The sequence below is a fragment of the Myiozetetes cayanensis genome, unplaced genomic scaffold (genome assembly GCF_022539395.1).
Source record: "Myiozetetes cayanensis isolate MyiCay16 unplaced genomic scaffold, myiCay2020 scf3, whole genome shotgun sequence".
Classification (NCBI taxonomy): Eukaryota; Metazoa; Chordata; class Aves; order Passeriformes; family Tyrannidae; genus Myiozetetes; species Myiozetetes cayanensis.
In genome coordinates this window covers 38,097,111-38,107,739 of record NW_026087521.1, presented here as the reverse complement: position 1 = coordinate 38,107,739, position 10,629 = coordinate 38,097,111, and positions in this window count along the sequence as shown.

Genomic DNA, 10,629 nt, shown 5'->3' with positions numbered 1-10,629 from the left:
TTTGCTTTTAAAGGTAGGTTTGGATAGCAGGTACAACTCTCTTTTCAAAACAACCCTAATTCCACCAGCCGTCATCTGGTGAACATAAAGAGGGATGTTCCCTAGGGAGTTTAGGAGTTCCATACAAGAAACATGCACTAAGGTGGACTTCAGAGAGACTGGCTCAAAAATAATTTACCTTCAATCACATAATGAACATCGCTACAGGGTAGACTTACCTGTATGATTTGTCTGTATAGTCCTGTATCTTAACTTGCCTCAGTTGTTTTTAAAGCTTAACCTTCAATCTGAGTGATCTGGTTAAGCCTTTGTTTGAGCCTAAGCACAACATTTTCACAGTGTTTCTCAGCCTCACAAGAAAATTTCAGTTACCTCAATTCAGGTTTAGCTGAGTTTTTCCTTCCCCGGAAAACACATGTGAGCTCAGTTGTTCCAGAATACGAAACATTTCTTTCTGCAAATTTTTAGCCTGTGTTACATTAGCAATTGAACTTCTCCTCAGCAACAAAACCATAATAAATGTTCAGTTTCCATTGCACAAAGGGAAAATCAGAGTAGAGTCTGCTTAGCTTCTTTTGCCTGTGAACTAATGAACACAGACCAGAAATGACTGTCTGCAAGACCTAGTTATCTATCCCTGCAAAAGGAACATACACTGCAGGAGAAAATGAGATTGCAAGAAAGAGGGAAGCTGGAGGATTAATAATTACAGGAAAGGAAACTCATTTAGGAGCCGAACATGGTCATTACGTAACTAAGCTTTGTTCAAGACCGTTCAGATGATAAAGCAATATACACTCAGAATCAGCTAATGACTTGCTTGAAATGCATTAGAAGCTAAAGGGTTTTTTAGCATGAGCCTTAATCAAACCTTAATCAAGGTGACTGATACTATTAACTGATTATTATTAAATGTGGTCTGTACACATAAGGGGTGCTTTCCCCTCCTCAGAAAGGAAAACGGTTCTTATCTTGCTGAGATTTGTCTTTAGAGGGTATATCTGAATTCTTCCAAGTCCCATTATTTTTGCTGCGTGTCTCCTTCAATGTAACAGTGCTGGTGGGGTAGCACAGCCTGGTTCACTCCTACAGCAAGATGAGTCTGTCATAGTTAGCTCTACTTCCAAATCTGCTCTTCCAAAAACAAGCCACCTTTAAGAGTCAACTAGCATCGCAAAGAGGCCTTAGGCTGGAATGGCCAGTTCGGACCTCAGCCATAATCTGCATTATCCCCCACCTACCTCAGTGATCTAATCTTCTGTGTCCCAGCAGATGGATGGGTGTCAATCTCTCCATCTTCTGCTAGATGGCAGCAAAATCAAAAAACTTGTTGCTTCACTGTTTTGTCATCAATGAATGATGCTCATGGCTTTCTTGGTCTTCCTTCCTAGTAATCCTTCCTGGTAAAGGAAAGCAGACTTACCCGGTTTTTCAGGACCCATTTCATTCCAGACACACAGCGGTTGTTTCCCATATCTCCACGGATCCTTCCCTTCTTCATGGTGGAAATGAACCCATTCAATCCTAATAGAAAAGAACAGAAAAACATATAAATCAGAGCAATGTTGAACTACTCTAATAGTTGATAGGTCCTGTTTATTTCCATGGCACTGCCATTCCTTTTGCCAAAAAAAAAGACCAAAATATCTGTTACCAACTAATTTAGGATAAAGTCTAATTCCATTTTCATTGGTGGAAGTCTGATGTTCAGTGAATTATATTAGTTCTACTCAGACTTTTATGAGCATTCACATTTTTTCAACAGCTTTCATCAAGACTTCTATTGCCTCACTGTGTTAGAAAGATCTCCTGTTGCATATTAAACTACAGCATAAGAAGCAGAGGTACATCAGTTGGGTATATTAATCTGAAAGCACTATAACAATACCTGCCAATGTCTTTCATAGATTCAGCATGAAATAAACTTATGAATTTCAAACTTACTTATTTTAATGGTACCCCCAGGTCCAGAGAGAATTCTGCTGATTGCCTGGGAAATTAGTTGCTCTGGATTAGATGAATAAAGGAATGATTGAAACCAAATCACCCTGTATCTGCCTGGAGTGACAAATCATACCACTACATGCAAAAGATTTTCATCTCTAGGGTACAATTTTTGTTAAAATGAATCTAATTTATTCCTTAATTGCTCTAAAAGATTGGGCATTCATAGAGAGTGGACAGCCAGTGACCATGTAGATTTATAAGGACATTTAGTAGCAGATAACAGCTATGTGTAAAGGCTAACGTGAAAGATATATTTATTTATTGGATAGTTACTGTGGCCCCTAACTGGTGGGTGGGATGCAGAGGGTAAGATGCCCTCTTACTCTCAAAACTTAAACATCATTAAAATAATAACCTTATTTATGTCTTTCTCACTTTGTAAATATTAACTAATGAATCTTCACTACACATATGTGAGGAAGACATTTTATAGATGAGGATATGAACAAAGACATGCAATGATTTATCCAAAGTCAGAGCACAGTCAACATTTATGAAGATTAGAACACAATATTCATTAGATCACATTCACATTGGGAACAGTGTGAACATTTAAATATTTTATTAAAAATTAGCTTGCACACCCTTCTCATCCAAAGCAGAACACTACAGTAGCTATGATATATGTCCCATTCAGAAACGAAATGACCTTGTGTGGGATCATCTCTTCTACCTCTTGCCAAATATGCCACTCTCTGCTGGGTTTATGCCCATAGCATCACATATAAAGAGAAATTATAGCACAGTGCAATTACCTACACATTCTTTCATAATTTGAATTCTTTTCAGTTAGTACTATATACACAAAATAGGAGGATTGTTTTAGAAAAATTTCTTTTACAGATCTGTCTAGTTTCTCAGGTGTCATAGCTAACTGTCCTAATACAGTTCTAGATGAAGGAGTTGGTAAAAACATTACAATTATATGCCTGCTCTCTGAATTCAAATTTGGAACCAGCTCCATGTTTACAAGGTGATAAATTTGATGGGCCAAATTCACAAGAGGGCCTGATACCAAGGACAAGTGCAATGGCAACAGCTGAAGAGATCAGTGCTTGCTTGCTGCAAAGCATTTATCACCACTCTCCCCTGCTCCTCAGGAGAGCAAGTCCTCAGCCACGTCTGTTATTCCAAACGACTCTATTCATACATGTTGGTTAACTCAGCTCAGGTGGACTGAACAGAGAACAGGAGTTTCATGGCTAGCCCTAGTAGTAAATCTGAGCAAACAGGAGCTTTTTTTTTGTAGCACAGCAGAAACACTGTTGCACCTGTTTACAATGCATGTTTTCTTGCATGCTGGGACAACATATCAGTGTCATGTACCTCTTCAATCATAAGGCACAAGGGATGCTTCAGTGCCACTCCTACTTTCACTCTATCATAGCATCATTTCCATTATGCCTGTAATCCTGTAATCCCTCTACAAAAAGACCAGATGATGAGGAGAAAGCCAGAAACATTACACAGTGTGGTGTGTCAGAGCACCTCAGTTGTGTCAGTCATTCCCAGTATCAAAATATTTAATATTAACGGTAGGTACAACCCTTTGTTGCATTTTACTACAGCTTCAGCTCCTTGATGATCAGAGCTTGGAAAGCAGATGAAGGCCAGCTAGAATGACATATGGGAACTTAACCTGCACCTCTTTTGTGACCTACATACTACAGTGCTGTTCAGCTTTTAATTTCCCTTATTTGAGATCTCCATTTCAGTATTGTCTTTGAAATCTATCACTGATACAGGTATGTCATTGTGTCTTTGTATTGTTAATTCATTCACCCATGAAGGAAAAGGAGGATGTCCATCCTATTTTACTGCATCATTTCACTTTATGAAAATTTTCCTTCTCCTATCTATAGTGAAAACTGGTTTTGGTTCACTGTTTGATTTCCTTATCTTGCTTTTCATATATGATAGACTGTATCCTGCTTTCCTCCAACTGTAGTTAAGGTAGACTAAGCCTTAAAGTGAGAAATGAGTTTGAATATTGGCAAAATCATTCAGGAATAACTCTGAAACAAAGGAAACATCCATATGCCTACCTGAAGCATCTGTAAACCATAACGTAGTTAGTGTAAGTCTTCCTTCTCTTCCCCTCCCAAACTGTATTCCAACATGTTCACTTTTTGGTGTTTGAACTGCAGCAGAAATAAAACTGGACATGTATGCCAAAAGCCCATGATATTCTGTATCAAGCAAGAAGAATTTTATGTCTTTTAATAGTAAAGCAACATTAACTCACTTCTTCCCAGTGCAGATATCCTTTCTTTCTGACAACTTCTGCATGTTCTGCCTCAGATGTTTGGTTAATAAAGGGTCAAAGTTGGATCGTTTATTTATCCAAATAATCCTATTAAGAAAAGTGGGGAGTCCAAAGGTTGGTAGAGTAAAATAACCTACTTGTTGAAGTGTTTGGACCAAGTAAGAAAAAAATAGTCCCATCTGGTTTTTACATATTCTTCAGAGAAAATGAATAGCTAATGCAGGCAAATATATTTCTGGTGTGTTTTATAATCATCATTTTAAAGTAAGAGGCCATTTTCAGACAGCAGAAGAAAAAGTTTTTCTGGAAATTAATACTCTCCAGACTCCTGATTTTTAACTGGACGGCATGGAGATTCAGTTTGACAGAACGATAACTGAGCAGTACGTTTGCTACACTTGGAAAAATGGACTTCTGTTTTTCTGCACAGCTTTTAAACACTTGTTATTATAGATACTAACAAGGTGGTAGACTGTGTCTTATGATTAATTATATGTAATAGCAGTTCATCTCATACATTACAAGCTGGGAATGAAGGGAATGCCTGGGAAAGAAGAGAGCTGCCAGCTTTGGAGAAGAGAAAGAAATGGGGAGCAATTAATTCAGAACAGGATCAGCCCCTGCTCAGTCTAATTGATTTATTTATTTCTTTTGTCCAGTTTCTGACCTATTCTATAACATGGAATATTATTTTCTATATATGCATTTCAAGAAAAAAATAATGGAAAAATGCCAGGAGAAGAAAACAATTGACAGGACACCAATCTAAACATCTAAAGCGTTACAGATCCTGCTACAGTTTATAGCAATTGGGATTAGAAATACCACAGAGTACCCTCCTGCCATTCCTTTACAGACAAGTCCTCTGGGCTCTTCCAAAGCAGTGTTTGCCAGATTAGGCCTGATTTCCAAGGAGACATATATTAAGACTCAGTCTTGACAGGTAGGATTCAAAGCCCCTATCACTTTGAATAGCACTTCTTCACTTAGAACATTTTGGATCAACGTCACTGTCTAATGGATAAGTAGGGTAGGAGAACCTATTTCCTTTTAAATGTTGATTTACTGCAGTCTTAAAGGTCCATGAGTCTCCAAATAATTTTCCAGAACCAGCTTGGGCAGCCAACATTCAAATAGTACCCTTGTGTTACATCTTTGAGGCCTCTTTGTCATTTGAAGTTCACAGCCTCTCAGCTATTCATCTGCCCAGGCTGTGCCAAGTCACCGTGGGGACTGGAGCAGCTGGGAGTGCACAGAGGGCCTGGACCCCACTGTTTATGTCACACAATGTGTAGTAGTGCTGCACAATGTGTGGGTAGCATACAGAGTGTCAGAGACAAGATGATGCCTTCCAGGTCCTGCCAGGTGCCCTGGAAATGGCCTGCACCTGATCAGGCTGGGCATGCTTTCCAGTCTGTCCAGACACAAACCTGATCTCCAAGCAGGCTGGTGGCCATCACTCAGACTCAGTGCCAGGGCAGCTACAACCCTTCCAAGTAATTTTCTTTGGCATCTCATGCACAACAAGTAAAAAAAAGAAAACAAATGGGAAACCCTAGCCTTGAAATATTCCTGAGCACCAGGACATTAGAACACTACTCACGTTATATAAAACCTTCAAGCAGTTTGCAACAAATTCCCACAAATCAGCACAGAGCAAAAACTCCGCACCACGTGTGTTCAGCTCCGCAGAGGTTTCCTTCCTGCCCACAGGCACATGGTTGTCCTTGGGAAGAAAAACATGCTCTGTTCTTCTTTGGGGGAAAAAAAAAAAAAAAAAAAAAAGGTAGCACTTCAAAATCACATTTGGCTACACAAGAGTGGCCATTGCTGCTGTAATTCTACGAAGCACAGTCTCCAATGCTAGCCCAGGTTGGGCCAGCCCTGCTTTGGCTGTCTGGAGGCTGTGCAGCTGCTCCAGGTTTCTTGTGTTGTAGAGCTGAAAGGTGGGATGCTGCAGCACGCAGCACCGCACGGGCAGTTACAGCTCCCCATCACTGGCTGGCTATCTGCGACGCTGGAGAACACATGCCCTGCAGAAGAGCTCTTCTGAATACTGCAGTAGTTACCTGTCTCTGCACAGCTTCTTGCTGTCTAGATGAACTAAGAATTTCTGTCTTTTATATAATATACATCCTCCAGATGATTTACAGTAAGATGGAGCCTACTCCATCTGTAGCCAAGGCTTACATGGCCACCTGAGTCATCTCTGATTAGTCTGATGCTTTGTTCTCTGAGGAACATGTGGAGAGTTTCAGTAGTGTAACACTGGGAAGTGAGGTAAATACAATCTACTGAAAGGCAACAAATGTGTTAATTCTATTAAGTTTGGGGGGGGATTTTCCTTCTACTTTTTCAAAATTTCCCTTTTTGTTTACACAAATGGATAACATGTCCAATAGATGCACAATGAAAGGAAGAAGGATTTCCTGTGCTTAGTGACACTTATATACAGACATGCAGTGTAGACTTTGAAACAAGGAAAGGAGGAAACTAACACTCAGCATGTGCTCACAACTTCAAACAAGTGGATAGCTGTATGAAACAAAAGCTAAATCTGTATTTGGACATCTGAACAGGAAAGCCAGTATCTTTAATGGGCACCAACATCTTTATTTCATAGGAACAACTCTTGAGGCTTGAGATGTGTTTTCTAGGCTCACAGCAGGAAAGAGGATTTCCAGGATGCAGACAACCTCCTTTAGCAATTCAGGACTCACAGCACACTCCAGCCCTGGTTTAGGGAACATGAAATGTAAAAAAGATGAGTATTTTCTGATGTACCTGAGGCAAGCCAAAAAAACCAGCTCAAGCTGTTTGTGTGCTAATGCACTGTGAATATATTCCTTTGTGGAACTAGACATCTGAGCCTCTGCTATGGGAAACTGGGGATTGAATGGGTAAGGAAACCTGCTCTGATTGCATGGGTATGGGGTGTGTAGGGCGTCAAGCGGGGCACCCCTCGACTGACTGGAGCCTCTGTGAAGGGGGTTTGGTCCCAGCAGTTAAAGTCTCTGGCACTGGGAGTGTGACCGCCAGAGAGCCTTGTGAATGGGCTGAGAAGTTTTCTTAACACTTGCTTGCCTCTCCAGTGCAATTGGATCATCCAGAGACTGAAGGAAGGCACATAAGTAAGAGAGGTAGGGTGGCAAGAAGAGAAATTAAGTGCTACCAGATCTCTATGGCAGATTTTTTTCCACCTAGATTTCTTTCAGAGTCTCAAACAGCCAGCAACAGAGTCAGAGTTGTTGTATATGCATGCACAAAGCAGCTCATGGAAATCTCAGAAATCTGTTCCCTCAATATGTGCAAACCGATGCCACAAACCATACTGCTCTCACAGCCTCCTGGAAGAAAAGAGAAGGAAGAAAATGAAGGGAGGACAGCTGCAGCATGCTGACAGTATTTAGCGGCTGTGTGGGCTCAGTTGTGGAACTATTTTTTAACTTCAGATCTTACCCTAGCTAATCTCTTGCCCATCTGTCCACAGCAGAGTCACCGAGGTTAATGACTCCTTTTCCTCTGTAGTATCCTCTAGACTGGATAAGTGTGTATCAGGAATGTGTCAGCACTGGGCTGACTCATTGCACCAAATCATACAACCTACAGAATTAACCATAATTTGTGAGCTTTCCATAGACAAAATGTCATAGATCCTGACTTTCTTGCCAAAATGAAAGTTTTGGAGTGCCTTGATTACTCATCCAAGGCTTCCTGAGCATCCAGTGAGAGACAGGCACCCTGAAAGAGTAATTTAGGTTGTAGGAGGACTAAATTGCATTCCTTGACTGTGGGAATAAGAGAACTTAAGATATTTGGACTCTTAATTTAGAAGCCTCATTAAGTGCCTATGAGGTAATGGGATGAATCTGGGCAAAAGTGTTCATGTCACTGCAACAACAGGAGCCTGGGAGGGTTGGTGCTGTGTTTCTACTTGGAGAAAGTCTAGCTCATAATTTTCCCACAAGCTTTTGATCTCACCTCAGTGGCTCTGCTCAAGTCACTAATCCCCAAAAGCATAAAGCATTCCATTTTCAATTTAGAAAGAGAGTGGGTGTATAGATGAGTGAACCAAAATGGGTTTTGGGAAACCAGAGCAAGATGGAGAATATAATTCAAAACCCTGTCCTCTGCAAGGGATGCACTTCTTTCTCTTCTTAGATGATTTAGAGGAGAACATCAGACTTTCTGCTACTGCTGTAGAGGCTGAGTGTTTAACAAGACATACTGTTCTCTTGTCTGAGGACCTCTGCAATACACAAAGCACATTTTAAGAAATCATTGCTTTTAGTAACTGCAACTATTCAGGCCAGTAATGAAAACTAGAAAGGACTATTACCCAGTCCCTCCCAGCTATCAAGATTCATAACAACCAGCACCAATTAACTAAGCTATAAAGCAAATAGTTTTAAGACAGCCAGAAATATCCAGGGTAGGAGTGTAACTGGCCAAACTCCCAACTTTCACACAACACATTCATAACCTTCTGCCTACCTTATGATTTCACAGTAAGTGATCTTGCCTAGGAAAGGAGATGACTGTATAGAAAGCTGAAGTACTGTCTCAGTTTCACACCGATACATGACCAGGGAGTGGAGTCTTTCTCCCTAGTCCCAGGCCCACACCACAAAGCAGAATTAACTTTTGTTTTTATGCTAATAAATCCTTTGGGGTGAATGAAAGTACATCAATACTAGATGATCAGTGTTTTCATATACATGTGTACCTATGTGTATATGTATATGGTTTATTTTAGATTGCAAAGGAAAACATGTATGTAGCTGGTTTGGTTGTCATTATCTCTAGTAATATGGCACTATAAAAGTATAAAGATATCATCCAAGAAAATGCGTAAGGGAAAAGAGAGGAAGAGAGAGAGCATGAGCTAGAAAGACAGAAAAAAAGCAAGAGTTTATATTCACGACCCAGAGGTCTCTAATGAACTTAGTTGTTGTTGCCACTGTCGCTGATGTCTTGGTCCATCAGGGAGTGGTGAGGGAAAGAAGCCCATGAAACATAAAATTCAGTGGGTTTATATACCCTCAGAAACCCTCCTGGTGCCTCCCTTGTGTGTATGTGTGTGTGTGTGTGTGAGGTGCTGTTTTTGCAGAGGCAGAAGGTGCTGGTTTATCACAGTCATTCTAGGCTTGGGGGAGAGGGGTGCTTCAGAGGCACTCGTGCTAAAAGTGAGGCCTTCTCCAGGGTAGAGGTGGGTGTGTGCACAGAAGGCCTCTTTTGACATGGCCTGGCTCACAGGAGATAAGCATCACACACCCAGAGAGTTGTCATTGATCTTCTTTAGATACACATCACACACTCAGAGACTCGCCCCCAGGCCTCCACAAAGGTAACAGTTTGTGGGCTATGGCCTCCTCCCCTCAGCTTTTATTTTCCATCTCCTGCAAGGAGGCTTTTTTGCACAGTTGCAATGTTTTAAGGCAATTTAAAAAATCCAATTCCTCACACTTTCATACGTATTTTCTGGGAAAAATTCATTCAGTTATTAAGAGACTAAGGTGCTGTTAAGATTGAAGCCGCAGGATCATGGAAATGTGGGTTGGAATACACCTTTAAATGTCATCTATCCCAATCTCCTGCTCAAAGCAGGACTGTTGCCATCCCAAGACTCTTCCTAATGGAAAGCTACATTAGGTCTTGTTTTATTTGCAAGTGAGATAGGGCTTGCCTTATTTGCAATGAGAGTGCCCTGTTAGCATCCATCCACCATAAACACCCAGAGCTTTCTGAGCAGGGCTACCACTAGTCAGTCAGTTACTTCTCAACCTTTGCTGATACCTGGGCTTATTCTACCACAGATGCAAAACTCTGCATTTCTCCTTGTTAAACTATTTGAGCTGTTTAGGTTGACCTCATCCTCATGTTTAGCAAAGGTCTTTTAGACTGAAGGTCTGCCACTCATGTTGTCAAAGATTTATTTATTCTAAGTAAATATCTTGTCTAAATTCACTGATGGTTCATTCTGTGTTATCATTCAGGCTGTTGATGAACATGTTAAGCAACACCTGCAGTACTCTTCTCATAAGTGACCACCAACCAGACGTGAGCCACCCTTTGAGCCCAGAGGTCCAGCTGCTCTTCAGTCCACCAAGCATTTTGTTTCTCCAGCCCATATTTCTTCAGCTTCCAGGTGAGAATACTGTGGGTGATGACATCAAAATCACTAATAAAATGTATTGTATACATGGCTTTCACCTTCTCCACACAGACAGTCACACTTTTGTAGAAGACAATCCATGTTGATTATTTCTGAGTATCTTCTTACCCATCACATGTCTTTGAATGATTCCAGGAAGACACATGCCCTAATCTTTTCAGGAACAAAACTACAGTTGGAT